General features: G+C 41.0%; 1 long non-coding RNA gene across 2 annotated transcripts in view; it reads right to left on the bottom strand.

The window, feature by feature from the left end:
- Nucleotides 1-398: 398 nt before the first annotated feature.
- LOC149428647 (uncharacterized) overlaps nt 399-22,490 on the bottom strand; it is a 38,093-nt gene continuing 16,001 nt past the window's right edge. Inside the window, exons 1-3 of one of the 2 annotated variants that reach the window (XR_016310703.1) lie at nt 7,169-7,289; nt 3,166-3,288; nt 399-663 (exon numbers count right to left, since the gene is read on the bottom strand). This is a non-coding gene — a long non-coding RNA (uncharacterized LOC149428647). Of the gene's footprint in view, nt 664-3,165; nt 3,289-7,168; nt 7,290-22,490 lie in introns of those variants that run through there. The other variant, XR_016310702.1, reaches the window with a different exon arrangement.

Here is a 22,490-nt window from a genome sequence, read left to right on the forward strand (position 1 = left end):
CACAACCTGCCTTTGGCACACACCCCCTCCCAATCACAGCCTGTCTCCGGCAAACACCCCCTTCCAATCACAACCTGCCTTTGGCACACACCCCCTCCCAATCACAACCTGCCTCTGGCACACACCCCCTCCCAATCACAACCTGCCTTTGGCACACACCCCCTCCCAATCACAACCTGCCTCTGGCACACACCCCCTCCCAATCACAACCTGCCTTTTGGCACACACCCCTCCCAATCACAGCCTGCCTCCGGCACACACCCCTCCCAATTACATCCTGCCCCTGGCACACCCCCTCCTGATCACAGCCTGCATTTGGCACACAAATTTTTTTATTTTCATTTATAATGGACTTTATGCAGATTTTATACAAACAATTAGAAAGTCGGACTCTGACATATCGCTGCACAGGATTTGTATTGTGAAGGTGCTGAGCAGATCATAGAACATTGATGGAGATAGGATGAGATTTATATATCAGGCAGGAGATGGAATGAATGAACACAGCATTGGCCTGGTGAGCTCCACCTCCATCCCATCACTCTTCTTCTGGATCTCCAGCTCAGGCGTTACAGAGGTCCTCTGAGCAGCACAGCGTGGCGGGATTGACTTTCTGCATTAGCTGACAGTTGTTCTTCCTAGTGCACCCCCAGCCGTCCCTAACTGAAACACAACAGAATGTCATATAAAGAATATTAGACTCTAATAAAAGGAAATGATTCAATATCAGCGACAGAACAATTTGGTGAGTCAGGATTCAAAGTGGTTCTAAAGGCTCCAGGTGTATTACCTTCATCCATTCTATGCAGGTAGGTAAAAAAACCTTCTGTGTGCAGCAACCCCCCCTTAAACACTTACCTGAACCCCCTTTTGATCCAACGCTGTCCACAACAGCTTCAGATCTCCAGCTCATGCTGATGCCAATCGCAGCCGGTGAGCCAATCAGCCAAGCCTTCGGCTCTGTGCGTGAATAGAATGTGAATGGATGTGCGCCTGCCCGAGGGCCCCCATAGCAAGCTGTTTGCTATGGGGGCACCAGACAGGAGGGAGTGGCCAGGAGCGCTGCAGGGATGACCCGAGAAGAGGAGCGTAATGGACCCCGGTCTCCTACGACTGGGTATCTCCGTCAAGAAGCTGCTTCTCAGGCTCTGGAACATGAGACCAGTGAATCTGGCTATTGTTACCCCAAGATCCAGACAACAGATTTGAAGTAAACCAGAAGGTAGACTAGTTTATTTCAACACAGATACAAGATATATACAAGATATATACAAGCGATGGTGCAAAAAAAACCCCTATCAATGGTGTCAGTGAACACAATATTAGCCTCCACTGGTGTCAGTACTATTATCCTGCTCACACTGGTGGTCACTGATCATGAAATGTAACCCCCCTCCCCCCCAGCATTGGTGCTCAAATGTAACCCCCCCCATGCAACTAATGAACTGGGAAGCTGCATCTATCAAGTCACTTCCAGGTTCACAGTTACTCCCCGGCTACTGCAGCCTATGAAGCAGTTAATCAGCGCAGTGATATGTAACGTGTAGCGCAATCAATTTTTTTTGCGTGTGCTCCCCAGACATGTGCATTTATGTTCTAAATGTGTGTATGTGGGGGTGGGGGGTTTCAAACATTTTTTGGGGGTAGAATTTTAAGTTCTTTTTGTAGCTTTAATTGGTTACATTTTTTTTTTCATCACATACGGGAAAAAAGTCCCCTATGTGATGACATTTTGTTGACGTGCTCTCTGTGACGAGACATCAGGGGGTCTAAAAGGCCCCGGATGTCTCATCTGCCCTCCTGTGAAGCTAGTAGAGTGCAGATTGTGTTCCTTTAGCATCAACCCCGACCAAACTGGCTGAGGAAAGTGACACCGAGACCTGGAGGTGACATTGTACAAGTTGCTTCTGGGTCATTAGCAGGAAGAGGAGATCAGCGAAGGATGTTCTCTGATCTCCCTCCCCTCTACCTTTAGGAGCCCATCATGCTGGTTCTGGGTGCACAGATGGGTGCATGGAGCCTAGAGAACATGTCAGGGGCAGGAGTGGGGGAGGAACCAGCAGTTACAGGGGTGCATGGAAGCAATCCAGCAGCTGCACATCCACTGGGTCATTTCCATATGACTTCTGACAGTTGGCTTGTCAGATTTACACACAGCTGCAACTGCCAGGAGTGCGTGTAACCCCCCCCCCCCGAACCCCATCGCCACCAATTTACTACATACAGTATGTCAGTGACAGAAAAAAGAGATTAAGTAAAACCTGTTTTAATGATGTACCTTATGTTAGACCTGGTGATGTCATCACTGGGTCTCTGTACTTCATTATGCAATGCAGGCAGATTAGGACTAGTGGGAGGGACCAGCAGGATGCTGTATATAGCTTCCTGAAAACATCACAGCCCCCTGCCTCAGTACTCCTCCCAGGAGCCTTCAGTCCTGATACAAACAGTGGGAGGAGTTATGCAAAAACCAAATTGCTTTAATGGGCGGGTGTCAGTCTTTGGAGTGGCCATTCCTAGTCAGGCTGTATTTGCATAGTTAATGCCTCTATGTGATACTGAGCATCTATGATTGAAAGAACTCAAATCCAATGAACAAAAGGGGCGTGGTCATAAACAGTCAGGCTGGGGAGGAAAGTGCTAGATGATGCTGGATGTCCTCCAGCCAGGAAATGAGGCAGGTTCTGTCTGGCTTGCTGAAGCTTCTAATGCACATTGTGAGATGCTAGCAGTGTGCAGTGACATCAGAGGAAGCTGTTTCAGTCCAGGGGAGGAGCCGGTACACCTGTGCAAGACTGAAGGGGAGGAGCCGGTACACCTGTGCAAGACTGAAGGGGATGAGCCGGTACACCTGTGCAAGACTGAAGGGGAGGAGCCAGGACAACTGTGCAAGACTGAAGGGGAGGAGCTGGGACACCTGTGCAAGACTGAAGGGGAGGAGCTGGTACACCTGTACAAGACTGAAGGGGAGGGGCCAGTACACCTGAGCAAGACTGAAGGGGAGGAGCCGGGACACCTGTGCAAGACTGAAGGGGAGGGATGGTACACCTGTGCAAGACTGAAGGGGAAGCCAGGGGTCACATTTAAAAATAAAAATATTAGCTGGAGTGAGACTTTTAGATTCAAAGTAATAAGCTGAGGTATAAAAATGTAGAATATACTTACACATGAGAAAGCCTCCCGGTCCCCATCTGAAGCATTCGTCTTTGTCTTTTGCACAGCTTTTCTCGAAAGATTCACATTCTCCGTTTAAAGAACAGGAACTCTGCCAGCACTTCAGAGCCTCACCTAGAAGAATATAGAAAGAGATGAGCAGGACACACACAGGGAGCCTCCAACCCAGGGGCGGACTGACAACTCATGGGGCCCCCGGGCAATAGGGGATCATGGGGCCCCTGTGTCCTTGCCCAAATTCTAAAAAGGTACCAGGGGCATCTCATGGGGCCCCCTACTGACCCCAGACCCTCGGGCAGTGCCCGAGTTTCCAAATGGTCAGCCCGCCTGCTTCAACCTCTTCTACTGGGCTGACAACACGATGCCTCCTATCCACTGAAATCCCAAGCCGTGTTGTCAGCCCTGCCCAGGACTATAGAACACCTCCTCCTACAGTTATAGGGAGGAGTAAAAGTAAAATAGGAGGAGTTCTGTAGCCCAGAGGGAGAGAACTTGACAGATGTGACAACACTGTTTTGGGTTTCGGCTCACAGGAAGTTTGAAGCTCAGTGGATTTCTGGCAGGACCAACAAGTGTATTTCTGTACTTTTGGCATTTTTAAAAAAACACGGGGGCTATATCTAGAAAATGTATGCTGAACTAATGTGACCCCCATCCACACAGCTCCACTGAGACTGCAGCTCACAGTGGGAGGACTTTCAGTAACAGACGTGTCAATCTAGAAAGCAGAGGGCGGGACTATGTGTTGCCAGGTGATGATTGACAAGCTACAGGCTCATGAGTCAGCAGTGACAATTCTGATAATTACACCCCCTGCAAAATCTTCTCCTCCCCCTGTAGTTCAAGAAAGCACAGCCTATGGTAGAGTGACAACTCTGCTCTGAGGTGGGAAAAACATTTGTGTTCTAGTGATCTCCAATATCACTAGAGGGGTCACCGGCAGGAGGAAGGGGGTCCCGATTCCTCTATATAGATCTTTATATCACTAGAGAGGTCACCGGCAGGAGGAAGGGGGTCCCGATTCCTCTATATAGATCTTTATATCACTAGAGGGGTCACCAGCAGGAGGAAGGAGGTCCTGATTCCTCTATATAGATCTTTATATCACTAGAGGGGTCACCGGCAGGAGGAAGGAGGTCCTGATTCCTCTACATGGATCTTTAGTTGGACCTCATTTAGAATACTGTGTCCAGTTCTGGAGATCTCCCTTCCATAAAGATATTGATGAGATAGAACGAGTCCAGAGACGGGGAACACAAATGGTGAAAGGTCTGAGGGATCAAACATATCAGGAGAGACTGCAGGAACTTCATATGTACAGTCTGGAGGAAAGAAGGGAAAGGATGGACATGACCAAAACCTTTCAGTACATCAAGAGGGGGAATAAGGTTCTGGAGGGCAGGATGTTCAGTATGAAGCCAAGATGAAGAACACGGGACATGACCTCCAACTGACTGGAGGAAAGTTCCCAACTCATCTTAGAAAGTCATATTTTCCTGAAAGGGTAGTTGATGGTTGGAATAGACCTCCAGCAGAGGTAGTGAGTCAGTCAGCAGTAAGTGGCTTCAGACATGCTTGGGGCAAACATGGATCTAAATCCAGAATTGTGTTACAAAGTGAGGTTTTTTTTTGTTAAAGGATCAGGGCAGTTTAAAACAAAGTGCATTTATCCTTCTTGCCCAGTTCCTCTGTCCCAACCTACCCCCCTCCACAGATGAAAACTTACCTCTGCTGAAAGCAGCAATTACTGATCGATGATAGGAAGCCGGCTCCTTAACAACAAAAGACACATCTCTGCTGGCTGACAGCAAGGAGGAGTTGCAGCTCGCATTAAGAATGCATCCAAATTGCATCGACTGACACCAAAGCTGCACTACATTGCTGCACTGCATTGAAAATCGCTCGGCACTATTGTGAACTCCGGCTTAGAGGACATATTCCAATAATCAAATGGGTGACACGTGAATGATCTGATTTTGGATGACTTTTTGTCAACAACCTATAATGATATGTGATATATTTTATTAAGTGGATTATAATTTATCATGCGGGATTATCATGTCTATATATACAGTTATTGGTGACATATATGGTGGGGATGATTATAGCGGGCTCAGGGGGTCTTACTATGTGGGAGAATTTGGTAATGAGACAAAGCCCGGCTTTACGACCTGCACTGTGTTTGTAGAGATTTTTGTATAGAAATCTTGTATCTTATAAAATGAAGTAGCAAAGATGAAATATTTGTAGCTGTTTGTTGTTCATTCAATGATTGCACACCAGCAATGTATCCTTCTCTGTTCTTACTTTATACATTGTTTCTTTAAAACTGCAACATCATTTTTTAAATTGAAGTCAGAATCATTGAAACATTTTCATTTATTCCTGACAGATGTTTTAATGCAAAGTAACAAATATTCAGGAGAACAAAATCTAATGATACAGAAGGTGACTCTGTTATTAGAATACATAAATATATTGCTAAAAGTATTGGACTGCCAGCCTTTCCTCGCCCATGACCTTTAATGGCCCCCCCAGTCTGTAGGGTTCAATATTGAGTTGGCCCCGCCCTTTCCACACACATGACCTTTAATGGCCCCTCCCAGACTTAGCCCATAGGGTTCAATATTGAGTTGGCCCCGCCCTCTGCAGCTATAACAGCTTCAACTCTTCTGGGAAGGCCGTCCACAAGGTTTAGGAGGGTGTCTATGGGAAGGTTGGACCATTCTTCCAGAAGCACATTTGTCAGGTCAGGCACTGATGTCGGGGGAGGAGGCCTGGCTCGCAGTCTCCGCTCTAATTAATCCCAAAGGTGTTCTATGGGGTTGAGGTCAGGACTCTGTGCAGGACAGTCAAGTTCCTCCACCCCAAACTGGCTCCTCCATGTCTTTATGGACCTTGCTTTGTACACTGGTGGGGAGTCATGTTGGAACAGGAAGGGACCATCCCAAAACTTTTCCCACAAAGTTGGGAACATCAAATTGTCCAATATGTCACCTTAAGAGATCCCTTCACTGGAACTAGGAGGCCAAGCCCAACCCCTGAAAGACAACCCCACACCATAATCCCCTCTCTACCAAACTTTACACTTGGCACAATGCAGTCAGGCAATTAACGTTCTACTGGCAACCAACAAAACCCAGACACGTCCATCGGATTGCTAGACAGAGAAGCGTGATTGGTCACCCCAGAGAACACGTCTCCCCTACTCTAGAGTCCAGTGGCGGCGTGCTTTACACCACGGCATCCGACGCTTTGCATTGCACTTGGTGATGGAAGGCTTGGATGCAGCTGCTCGGCCATGGAAACCCATTCCATGAAGCTCTCTACGCACTGTTGTTGGGCTCATCTGAAGGCCAAACCAAGTTTGGAGGTCTTTAGCTATTGACTCTGCAGACAGTTGTCGACTTCAGCGCACTGTGAGCTTCAGCATGCGCTGACCCCGCCCTGTCATGTGACGTGGCCTACCACTTGGTGGCTGAGTGGCTGTTTTTCCCAGTTGCTTCCACTTTGTTATAACCCCACTAACAGTTGAGCGTGGAATATTTAGTAGCCAGGAAATGTCACGGATGGAGTTATTGCCCAGGTGGCCACCTATCACGGGACCACGCTTGGAGTCACTGAGCTCCTGAGAGCGACCCATTCTTTCACCAATGTTTGTAGAAGCCGTCTGCATGCCTAGGGGCTGGATTGTATACACCTGTGTCCATGGAGGGGATTGGAACACCTGAATCACATGATATGGAGGGGATTGGAACACCTGAATCACATGATATGGAGGGGATTGGAACACCTGAATCACATGATATGGAGGGGATTGGAACACCTGAACCACATGATATGGAGGGGATTGGAACACCTGAATCACACGACGTGGAGGGCAGGGACAATTTTTTTGGCAATCTTGTGTATTTCTCCATGGACAATACATTGTTATAAAATGGGCTCCCGGCTAGAAAGACAAACAGTATAAGAAGGAAATGTTTTTACTTACCGGAGATGAAGATGACCCCCAAGATGAGGATAGTAATTGCTGATTTCATTATGATGTTCTGCAGGATTTTCTGTGAACTGTGTAGGGGCCCCGGGGCCCAATACTTTATAAGACAGGGAAAGGAGCTACGTCACTGCTGGTCACATGTCAGATCTCATCTCCCACATGACTCCGGCTGCCAATATTTGATCAGTATTGCTAAGCAGGATCTGTCCCCATCCTGAAACAGAACAATGATCCCTCAGTAATCAGGGAAGATGGAGAGAGGTACCGGGCTGTATACCAGGAGAAACATTCCGTATTCTGGAACATTGCCGTGTATTATATATACAAGATAAAGTCTGAATGTTCCAGAATGATCAATTGCAATGTACAACAGAGGGGAGGAAAGGGTATGACAGTGATCAGTATGTACAGGAGAGGAGTGTGGGTGGTGTGACAGTGATTGGTAGGTACAGGAGAGGAGTGTGGGGGGTATGACAGCGATCGGTATGTACAGGAGAGGAGTGTGGGGGGGTGTGACAGTGATCGGTATGTACAGGAGAGGAGTGTGGGGGGTATGACAGTGATCGGTATGTACAGGAGAGGAGTGTGGAGGGTATGACAGTGATCGGTATGTACAGGAGAGGAGTGTGGGGGGTATGACAGTGATCGGTATGTACAGGAGAAGAGTGTGGGGGTATGACAGTGATCGGTATGTACAGGAGAGGAGTGTGGGGGTATGACAGTGATCGGTATGTACAGGAGAGGAGTGTGGGGGTATGACAGTGATCGGTATGTACAGGAGAAGAGTGTGGGGGTATGACAGTGATCGGTATGAACAGGAGAGGAGTGTGGGGGGGTGTGACAGTGATCGGTATGTACAGGAGAGGAGTGTGGTGTGTATGACAGTGATCGGTATCTACAGGAGAGGAGTGTGGAGGGTATGACAGTGATCGGTATGTACAGGAGAGGAGTGTGGAGGTATGACAGTGATCGGTATGTACAGGAGAGGAGTACGGAGGTATGACGGTGATCGGTATGTACAGGAGAGAAGTGTGGAGGTGTGACAGTGATCGGTATGTACAGGAGAGGAGTACGGAGGTATGACAGTGATGGGTATGTACAGGAGAGGAGTGTGGAGGGTATGACAGTGATCGGTATGTACAGGAGAGGAGTGTGGGGGTTTGACAGTGATCAGTATGTACAGGAGAGGAGTGTGGGGGTATGACAGTGATCAGTATGTACAGGAGAGGAGTGTGGTGGGTATGAGAGTGATCGGTATGTACAGGAGAGGAGTGTGGAGGGTATGACAGTGATCAGTATGTACAGGAGAGGAGTGTTGAGGTATGACAGTGATGGGTATGTACAGGAGAGGAGTACGGAGGTATGACAGTGATCGGAATGTACAGGAGAGGAGTGTGGAGGGTATGACAGTGATCGGTATGTACAGGAGAGGAGTGTGGGGGGTATGACAGTGATCGGTATGTACAGGAGAGGCGTGTGGGGGGTATGATGGTGATCGGTATGTACAGGAGAGAAGTGTGGGGGTATGACAATGATCAGTATGTAGAGGAGAGGAGTGTGGGGGGTATGACAGTGATCGGTATGTACAGGAGAGGAGTGTGGGGGGTATGACAGTAATCGGTATGTACAGGAGAGGAGTGTGGAGGTATGACAGCAGGATACAATTACCATGCATATTTATATAAAGTGGTACAATACATAGGGGGGGGATATGATCTCCATGTATAATACATAAGGGGGGATATGATCTCCATGTATAATACATAAGGGGGGATATGATCTCCATGTATAATACATAAGGGGGGATATGATCTCCATGTATAATACATAAGGGGGGATATGATCTCCATGTATAATACATAAGGGGGGATATGATCACCATGTATAATACATAAGGGGGGATATGATCTCCATGTATAATACATAAGGGGGGATATGATCACCATGTATAATACATAAGGGGGGCATGATCTCCATGTATAATACATAAGGGGGGATATGATCTTCTTGTATAATACATAAGGGGGGATAAGATCACCATGTATAATACATAAGGGGGGATATAATTTCCATGTATAATACATAAGGGGGGTATGATGTCCATGTATAATATATAAGGGGATATGATCTCCAAGTATATTACATAAGGGGGGATATGATCTCCATATATAAAACATAAGGGGGGATATGATCTCCATTTATAATACATAAGGGGGGATATGATCTCCATGTATAATACATAAGGGGGGGATATGATCACCATGTATAATACATAAGTGGGATATGATCTCCATGTATAATACATAAGGGGGGATATGATCTCCATGTATAATACATAAGGGGGGGATATGATCTCCATGTATAATACATAAGGGGGGATATGATCTCCATGTATAATACATAAGGGGGGGATATGATCTCCATGTATAATACATAAGTGGGGATATGATCACCATGTATAATACATAAGGGGGGATATGATATCCAAGTATAATACATAAGGGGGGATATGATCTCCATGTATAATACATAAGGGGGGATATGATCTCCATATATAATACATAAGGGGGGATATGATCTCCATGTATAATACATAAGGGGGGATATGATCACCATGTATAATACATAAGGAGGGATATGATCTCCATTTATAATACATAAGGGGGATATAATCTCCATGTATAATACATAAGGGGGGATATGATCACCATGTATAATACATAAGGGGGGATATGATCTCCATATATAATACATAAGGGGGGATATGATCTCCATATATAATACATAAGGGGGGATATGATCTCCATATATAATACATAAGGGGGATATGATCTCCATGTATAATATATAAGGGGGATATGATCTCCATGTATAATACATAAGGGGGGGATATGATCTCCATGTATAATACATAAGGGGGGATATGATCTCCATGTATAATACATAAGGGGGGATATGATCTCCATGTATAATACATGAGGGGGATATAATCTCCATGTATAATACATAAGGGGGGATATGATCTCCATGTATAATACATAAAGGGGATGAGATCTCCATGTATAATGCATAAGGGGGGGATATGATCTCCATGTATTATACATAAGGGGGGATATGATCTCCATGTATAATACATAAGGGGGGGGGATATGATCTCCATGTATAATACATAAGGGGGGATATGATCTCCATGTATAATACATAAGGGGGATATGATCTCCATGTATAATACATAAGGGGGGGACATGATCTCCATGTATAATACATAAGGGGGGATATGATCACCATGTATAATACATAAGGGGGGATATGATCTCCATGTATAATACATAAGGGGAGATATGATCTCCATGTATAATACATAAGGGGGATACGATCTCCATGTATAATACATAAGGGGGATATGATCTCCATGTATAATACATAAGGGGGATATGATCTCCATGTATAATACATAAGGGGGGATATGATCTCCATGTATAATACATAAGGGGGATATGATCTCCATGTATAATACATAAGGGGGGATATGATCTCCATGTATAATACATAAGGGGGGATATGATCTCCACGTATAATACATAAGGAGGGATATGATCTCCATGTATAATACATAAGGGGGGATATGATCCCCATGTATAATACATAAGGGGGGGATATGATCTCCATGTATAATACATAAGGGGGGATATGATCTCCATGTATAATACATAAGGGGGGGATATGATCTCCATGTATAATACATAAGTGGGGATATGATCACCATGTATAATACATAAGGGGGGATATGATATCCAAGTATAATACATAAGGGGGGATATGATCTCCATGTATAATACATAAGGGGGGATATGATCTCCATATATAATACATAAGGGGGGATATGATCTCCATGTATAATACATAAGGGGGGATATGATCACCATGTATAATACATAAGGAGGGATATGATCTCCATTTATAATACATAAGGGGGATATAATCTCCATGTATAATACATAAGGGGGGATATGATCACCATGTATAATACATAAGGGGGGATATGATCTCCATATATAATACATAAGGGGGGATATGATCTCCATATATAATACATAAGGGGGGATATGATCTCCATATATAATACATAAGGGGGATATGATCTCCATGTATAATATATAAGGAGGATATGATCTCCATGTATAATACATAAGGGGGGGATATGATCTCCATGTATAATACATAAGGGGGGATATGATCTCCATGTATAATACATAAGGGGGGATATGATCTCCATGTATAATACATAAGGGGGATATAATCTCCATGTATAATACATAAGGGGGGATATGATCTCCATGTATAATACATAAAGGGGATGAGATCTCCATGTATAATGCATAAGGGGGGATATGATCTCCATGTATTATACATAAGGGGGGATATGATCTCCATGTATTATACATAAGGGGGGATATGATCTCCATGTATAATACATAAGGGGGGGGGGATATGATCTCCATGTATAATACATAAGGGGGGATATGATCTCCATGTATAATACATAAGGGGGATATGATCTCCATGTATAATACATAAGGGGGGGACATGATCTCCATGTATAATACATAAGGGGGGATATGATCACCATGTATAATACATAAGGGGGGATATGATCTCCATGTATAATACATAAGGGGAGATATGATCTCCATGTATAATACATAAGGGGGATACGATCTCCATGTATAATACATAAAGGGGGATATGATCTCCATGTATAATACATAAGGGGGGATATGATCTCCATGTATAATACATAAGGGGGGATATGATCTCCACGTATAATACATAAGGAGGGATATGATCTCCATGTATAATACATAAGGGGGGATATGATCACCATGTATAATACATAAGGGGGATATGATCCCCATGTATAATACATAAGGGGGGATATGATCTCTATGTATAATACATAAGGGGGATATGATCTCCATGTATAATACATAAGGGGGGATATGATCTCTATGTATAATACATAAGGGGTGATATGATCTCCATGTATAATACATAAGGGGGGATATGATCTCCATGTATAATACATAAGGGGGGGATATGATCTCCATGTATAATACATAAGGGGAATATGATCTCCATGTATAATACATAAGGGGGATATGATCTCCATGTATAATACATAAGGGGGATATGATCTCCATGTATTATACATAAGGGGGGATATGATCTCCATGTATAATACATAAGGGGGATATGATCACCATGTATAATACATAAGGGGGGATATGATCTCCATGTATTATACATAAGGGGGATATGATCTCCATGTATAATACATAAGGGGAATATGATCTCCATGTATAATACATAAGGGGGGATATGATCTCCATGTATTATACATAAGGGGGGATATGATCTCCATGTATAATACATAAGGGGGATATGATCTCCATGTATAATACATAAGGGGGATATGATCACCATGTATAATACATAAGGGGTGATATGATCTCCATGTATAATACATAAGGGGGGATATGATCTCCATGTATAATACATAAGGGGTGATATGATCTCCATGTATAATACATAAGGGGGGATATGATCTCCATGTATAATACATAAGGGGGATATGATCTCCATGTATAATACATAAGGGGGATATGATCACCATGTATAATACATAAGGGGTGATATGATCTCCATGTATAATACATAAGGGGGGATATGATCTCCATGTATAATACATAAGGGGTGATATGATCTCCATGTATAATACATAAGGGGGGATATGATCTCCATGTATAATACATAAGGGGGGATATGATCTCCATGTATAATACATAAGGGGGGATATGATCTCCATGTATAATACATAAGGGGGGAATATGATCTCCATGTATAATACATAAGGGGGATATGATCTCCATGTATTATACATAAGGGGGGATATGATCTCCATGTATAATACATAAGGGGGATATGATCACCATGTATAATACATAAGGGGGGATATGATCTCCATGTATTATACATAAGGGGGGATATGATCACCATGTATAATACATAAGGAGGGATATGATCTCCATGTATAATACATAAGGGGAATATGATCTCCATGTATAATACATAAGGGGGGATATGATCTCCATGTATTATACATAAGGGGGGATATGATCTCCATGTATAATACATAAGGGGGGATATGATCTCCATATATAATACATAAGGGGGGATATGATCTCCATATATAATACATAAGGGGGATATGATCTCCATGTATAATATATAAGGGGGATATGATCTCCATGTATAATACATAAGGGGGGGATATGATCTCCATGTATAATACATAAGGGGGATATGATCTCCATGTATAATACATAAGGGGGATATAATCTCCATGTATAATACATAAGGGGGGATATGATCTCCATGTATAATACATAAAGGGGATGAGATCTCCATGTATAATGCATAAGGGGGGATATGATCTCCATGTATTATACATAAGGGGGGATATGATCTCCATGTATTATACATAAGGGGGGATATGATCTCCATGTATAATACATAAGGGGGGGGGATATGATCTCCATGTATAATACATAAGGGGGGATATGATCTCCATGTATAATACATAAGGGGGATATGATCTCCATGTATAATACATAAGGGGGGGACATGATCTCCATGTATAATACATAAGGGGGGATATGATCACCATGTATAATACATAAGGGGGGATATGATCTCCATGTATAATACATAAGGGGAGATATGATCTCCATGTATAATACATAAGGGGGATACGATCTCCATGTATAATACATAAGGGGGATATGATCTCCATGTATAATACATAAGGGGGATATGATCTCCATGTATAATACATAAGGGGGGATATGATCTCCATGTATAATACATAAGGGGGGATATGATCTCCACGTATAATACATAAGGAGGAATATGATCTCCATGTATAATACATAAGGGGGGATATGATCACCATGTATAATACATAAGGGGGATATGATCCCCATGTATAATACATAAGGGGGGGATATGATCTCCATGTATAATACATAAGGGGGGATATGATCTCCATGTATAATACATAAGGGGGGGATATGATCTCCATGTATAATACATAAGTGGGGATATGATCACCATGTATAATACATAAGGGGGGATATGATATCCAAGTATAATACATAAGGGGGGATATGATCTCCATGTATAATACATAAGGGGGGATATGATCTCCATGTATAATACATAAGGGGGGATATGATCACCATGTATAATACATAAGGAGGGATATGATCTCCATTTATAATACATAAGGGGGATATAATCTCCATGTATAATACATAAGGGGGGATATGATCACCATGTATAATACATAAGGGGGGATATGATCTCTATATATAATACATAAGGGGGGATATGATCTCCATATATAATACATAAGGGGGGATATGATCTCCATATATAATACATAAGGGGGATATGATCTCCATGTATAATATATAAGGGGGATATGATCTCCATGTATAATACATAAGGGGGGGATATGATCTCCATGTATAATACATAAGGGGGGATATGATCTCCATGTATAATACATAAGGGGGGATATGATCTCCATGTATAATACATAAGGGGGATATAATCTCCATGTATAATACATAAGGGGGGATATGATCTCCATGTATAATACATAAAGGGGATGAGATCTCCATGTATAATGCATAAGGGGGGATATGATCTCCATGTATTATACATAAGGGGGGATATGATCTCCATGTATTATACATAAGGGGGGATATGATCTCCATGTATAATACATAAGGGGGGGGGATATGATCTCCATGTATAATACATAAGGGGGGATATGATCTCCATGTATAATACATAAGGGGGATATGATCTCCATGTATAATACATAAGGGGGGGACATGATCTCCATGTATAATACATAAGGGGGGATATGATCACCATGTATAATACATAAGGGGGGATATGATCTCCATGTATAATACATAAGGGGAGATATGATCTCCATGTATAATACATAAGGGGGATACGATCTCCATGTATAATACATAAGGGGGGATATGATCTCCATGTATAATACATAAGGGGGGATATGATCTCCATGTATAATACATAAGGAGGGATATGATCTCCATGTATAATACATAAGGGGGGATATGATCACCATGTATAATACATAAGGGGGATATGATCCCCATGTATAATACATAAGGGGGGATATGATCTCTATGTATAATACATAAGGGGGATATGATCTCCATGTATAATACATAAGGGGGGATATGATCTCTATGTATAATACATAAGGGGTGATATGATCTCCATGTATAATACATAAGGGGGGATATGATCTCCATGTATAATACATAAGGGGGGGATATGATCTCCATGTATAATACATAAGGGGAATATGATCTCCATGTATAATACATAAGGGGGATATGATCTCCATGTATAATACATAAGGGGGATATGATCTCCATGTATTATACATAAGGGGGGATATGATCTCCATGTATAATACATAAGGGGGATATGATCACCATGTATAATACATAAGGGGGGATATGATCTCCATGTATTATACATAAGGGGGATATGATCTCCATGTATAATACATAAGGGGAATATGATCTCCATGTATAATACATAAGGGGGATATGATCACCATGTATAATACATAAGGGGGATATGATCACCATGTATAATACATAAGGGGGGATATGATCTCCATGTATTATACATAAGGGGGATATGATCTCCATGTATAATACATAAGGGGGATATGATCTCCATGTATAATACATAAGGGGGATATGATCACCATGTATAATACATAAGGGGTGATATGATCTCCATGTATAATACATAAGGGGGGATATGATCTCCATGTATAATACATAAGGGGTGATATGATCTCCATGTATAATACATAAGGGGGGATATGATCTCCATGTATTATACATAAGGGGGATATGATCTCCATGTATAATACATAAGGGGAATATGATCTCCATGTATAATACATAAGGGGGATATGATCACCATGTATAATACATAAGGGGGATATGATCACCATGTATAATACATAAGGGGGGATATGATCTCCATGTATTATACATAAGGGGGATATGATCTCCATATATAATACATAAGGGGGATATGATCTCCATGTATAATATATAAGGGGGATATGATCTCCATGTATAATACATAAGGGGGGGATATGATCTCCATGTATAATACATAAGGGGGGATATGATCTCCATGTATAATACATAAGGGGGGATATGATCTCCATGTATAATACATAAGGGGGATATAATCTCCATGTATAATACATAAGGGGGGATATGATCTCCATGTATAATACATAAAGGGGATGAGATCTCCATGTATAATGCATAAGGGGGGATATGATCTCCATGTATTATACATAAGGGGGGATATGATCTCCATGTATTATACATAAGGGGGGATATGATCTCCATGTATAATACATAAGGGGGGGGGATATGATCTCCATGTATAATACATAAGGGGGGATATGATCTCCATGTATAATACATAAGGGGGATATGATCTCCATGTATAATACATAAGGGGGGGACATGATCTCCATGTATAATACATAAGGGGGGATATGATCACCATGTATAATACATAAGGGGGGATATGATCTCCATGTATAATACATAAGGGGAGATATGATCTCCATGTATAATACATAAGGGGGATACGATCTCCATGTATAATACATAAGGGGGGATATGATCTCCATGTATAATACATAAGGGGGGATATGATCTCCATGTATAATACATAAGGAGGGATATGATCTCCATGTATAATACATAAGGGGGGATATGATCACCATGTATAATACATAAGGGGGATATGATCCCCATGTATAATACATAAGGGGGTATATGATCTCTATGTATAATACATAAGGGGGATATGATCTCCATGTATAATACATAAGGGGGGATATGATCTCTATGTATAATACATAAGGGGTGATATGATCTCCATGTATAATACATAAGGGGGGATATGATCTCCATGTATAATACATAAGGGGGGGATATGATCTCCATGTATAATACATAAGGGGAATATGATCTCCATGTATAATACATAAGGGGGATATGATCTCCATGTATAATACATAAGGGGGATATGATCTCCATGTATTATACATAAGGGGGGATATGATCTCCATGTATAATACATAAGGGGGATATGATCACCATGTATAATACATAAGGGGGGATATGATCTCCATGTATTATACATAAGGGGGATATGATCTCCATGTATAATACATAAGGGGAATATGATCTCCATGTATAATACATAAGGGGGATATGATCACCATGTATAATACATAAGGGGGATATGATCACCATGTATAATACATAAGGGGGGATATGATCTCCATGTATTATACATAAGGGGGATATGATCTCCATGTATAATACATAAGGGGGATATGATCTCCATGTATAATACATAAGGGGGATATGATCACCATGTATAATACATAAGGGGTGATATGATCTCCATGTATAATACATAAGGGGGGATATGATCTCCATGTATAATACATAAGGGGTGATATGATCTCCATGTATAATACATAAGGGGGGATATGATCTCCATGTATAATACATAAGGGGGGATATGATCTCCATGTATAATACATAAGGGGGGATATGATCTCCATGTATAATACATAAGGGGGATATGATCTCCATGTATAATACATAAGGGAGGATATGATCTCCATGTATAATACATAAGGGGGGATATGATCTCCATGTATAATACATAAGGGGGGAATATAATCTCCATGTATAATACATAAGGGGGATATGATCTCCATGTATTATACATAAGGGGGGATATGATCTCCATGTATAATACATAAGGGGGATATGATCACCATGTATAATACATAAGGGGGGATATGATCTCCATGTATAATACATAAGGGGGGATATGATCACCATGTATAATACATAAGGAGGGATATGATCTCCATTTATAATACATAAGGGGGATATAATCTCCATGTATAATACATAAGGGGGGATATGATCACCATGTATAATACATAAGGGGGGATATGATCTCCATATATAATACATAAGGGGGGATATGATCTCCATATATAATACATAAGGGGGGATATGATCTCCATGTATAATACATAAGGGGGATATGATCTCCATGTATAATACATAAGGGGGGGACATGATCTCCATGTATAATACATAAGGGGGGATATGATCACCATGTATAATACATAAGGGGGGATATGATCTCCATGTATAATACATAAGGGGAGATATGATCTCCATGTATAATACATAAGGGGGATACGATCTCCATGTATAATACATAAAGGGGGATATGATCTCCATGTATAATACATAAGGGGGGATATGATCTCCATGTATAATACATAAGGGGGGATATGATCTCCACGTATAATACATAAGGAGGGATATGATCTCCATGTATAATACATAAGGGGGGATATGATCACCATGTATAATACATAAGGGGGATATGATCCCCATGTATAATACATAAGGGGGGATATGATCTCTATGTATAATACATAAGGGGGATATGATCTCCATGTATAATACATAAGGGGGGATATGATCTCTATGTATAATACATAAGGGGTGATATGATCTCCATGTATAATACATAAGGGGGGATATGATCTCCATGTATAATACATAAGGGGGGGATATGATCTCCATGTATAATACATAAGGGGAATATGATCTCCATGTATAATACATAAGGGGGATATGATCTCCATGTATAATACATAAGGGGGATATGATCTCCATGTATTATACATAAGGGGGGATATGATCTCCATGTATAATACATAAGGGGGATATGATCACCATGTATAATACATAAGGGGGGATATGATCTCCATGTATTATACATAAGGGGGATATGATCTCCATGTATAATACATAAGGGGAATATGATCTCCATGTATAATACATAAGGGGGGATATGATCTCCATGTATTATACATAAGGGGGGATATGATCTCCATGTATAATACATAAGGGGGATATGATCTCCATGTATAATACATAAGGGGGATATGATCACCATGTATAATACATAAGGGGTGATATGATCTCCATGTATAATACATAAGGGGGGATATGATCTCCATGTATAATACATAAGGGGTGATATGATCTCCATGTATAATACATAAGGGGGGATATGATCTCCATGTATAATACATAAGGGGGATATGATCTCCATGTATAATACATAAGGGGGATATGATCACCATGTATAATACATAAGGGGTGATATGATCTCCATGTATAATACATAAGGGGGGATATGATCTCCATGTATAATACATAAGGGGTGATATGATCTCCATGTATAATACATAAGGGGGGATATGATCTCCATGTATAATACATAAGGGGGGATATGATCTCCATGTATAATACATAAGGGGGGATATGATCTCCATGTATAATACATAAGGGGGGAATATGATCTCCATGTATAATACATAAGGGGGATATGATCTCCATGTATTATACATAAGGGGGGATATGATCTCCATGTATAATACATAAGGGGGATATGATCACCATGTATAATACATAAGGGGGGATATGATCTCCATGTATTATACATAAGGGGGGATATGATCACCATGTATAATACATAAGGAGGGATATGATCTCCATGTATAATACATAAGGGGAATATGATCTCCATGTATAATACATAAGGGGGGATATGATCTCCATGTATTATACATAAGGGGGGATATGATCTCCATGTATAATACATAAGGGGGGATATGATCTCCATATATAATACATAAGGGGGGATATGATCTCCATATATAATACATAAGGGGGATATGATCTCCATGTATAATATATAAGGGGGATATGATCTCCATGTATAATACATAAGGGGGGGATATGATCTCCATGTATAATACATAAGGGGGATATGATCTCCATGTATAATACATAAGGGGGATATAATCTCCATGTATAATACATAAGGGGGGATATGATCTCCATGTATAATACATAAAGGGGATGAGATCTCCATGTATAATGCATAAGGGGGGATATGATCTCCATGTATTATACATAAGGGGGGATATGATCTCCATGTATTATACATAAGGGGGGATATGATCTCCATGTATAATACATAAGGGGGGGGGATATGATCTCCATGTATAATACATAAGGGGGGATATGATCTCCATGTATAATACATAAGGGGGATATGATCTCCATGTATAATACATAAGGGGGGGACATGATCTCCATGTATAATACATAAGGGGGGATATGATCACCATGTATAATACATAAGGGGGGATATGATCTCCATGTATAATACATAAGGGGAGATATGATCTCCATGTATAATACATAAGGGGGATACGATCTCCATGTATAATACATAAGGGGGATATGATCTCCATGTATAATACATAAGGGGGATATGATCTCCATGTATAATACATAAGGGGGGATATGATCTCCATGTATAATACATAAGGGGGGATATGATCTCCACGTATAATACATAAGGAGGAATATGATCTCCATGTATAATACATAAGGGGGGATATGATCACCATGTATAATACATAAGGGGGATATGATCCCCATGTATAATACATAAGGGGGGGATATGATCTCCATGTATAATACATAAGGGGGGATATGATCTCCATGTATAATACATAAGGGGGGGATATGATCTCCATGTATAATACATAAGTGGGGATATGATCACCATGTATAATACATAAGGGGGGATATGATATCCAAGTATAATACATAAGGGGGGATATGATCTCCATGTATAATACATAAGGGGGGATATGATCTCCATATATAATACATAAGGGGGGATATGATCTCCATGTATAATACATAAGGGGGGATATGATCACCATGTATAATACATAAGGAGGGATATGATCTCCATTTATAATACATAAGGGGGATATAATCTCCATGTATAATACATAAGGGGGGATATGATCACCATGTATAATACATAAGGGGGGATATGATCTCTATATATAATACATAAGGGGGGATATGATCTCCATATATAATACATAAGGGGGGATATGATCTCCATATATAATACATAAGGGGGATATGATCTCCATGTATAATATATAAGGGGGATATGATCTCCATGTATAATACATAAGGGGGGGATATGATCTCCATGTATAATACATAAGGGGGGATATGATCTCCATGTATAATACATAAGGGGGGATATGATCTCCATGTATAATACATAAGGGGGATATAATCTCCATGTATAATACATAAGGGGGGATATGATCTCCATGTATAATACATAAAGGGGATGAGATCTCCATGTATAATGCATAAGGGGGGATATGATCTCCATGTATTATACATAAGGGGGGATATGATCTCCATGTATTATACATAAGGGGGGATATGATCTCCATGTATAATACATAAGGGGGGGGGATATGATCTCCATGTATAATACATAAGGGGGGATATGATCTCCATGTATAATACATAAGGGGGATATGATCTCCATGTATAATACATAAGGGGGGGACATGATCTCCATGTATAATACATAAGGGGGGATATGATCACCATGTATAATACATAAGGGGGGATATGATCTCCATGTATAATACATAAGGGGAGATATGATCTCCATGTATAATACATAAGGGGGATACGATCTCCATGTATAATACATAAGGGGGGATATGATCTCCATGTATAATACATAAGGGGGGATATGATCTCCATGTATAATACATAAGGAGGGATATGATCTCCATGTATAATACATAAGGGGGGATATGATCACCATGTATAATACATAAGGGGGATATGATCCCCATGTATAATACATAAGGGGGGATATGATCTCTATGTATAATACATAAGGGGGATATGATCTCCATGTATAATACATAAGGGGGGATATGATCTCTATGTATAATACATAAGGGGTGATATGATCTCCATGTATAATACATAAGGGGGGATATGATCTCCATGTATAATACATAAGGGGGGGTTATGATCTCCATGTATAATACATAAGGGGAATATGATCTCCATGTATAATACATAAGGGGGATATGATCTCCATGTATAATACATAAGGGGGATATGATCTCCATGTATTATAC

The sequence above is a fragment of the Staurois parvus genome, unplaced genomic scaffold (assembly GCF_062004578.1).
Source record: "Staurois parvus isolate SC_StPar_1 unplaced genomic scaffold, SC_StPar_1.0 ptg003064l, whole genome shotgun sequence".
NCBI classification, from domain to species: Eukaryota; Metazoa; Chordata; class Amphibia; order Anura; family Ranidae; genus Staurois; species Staurois parvus.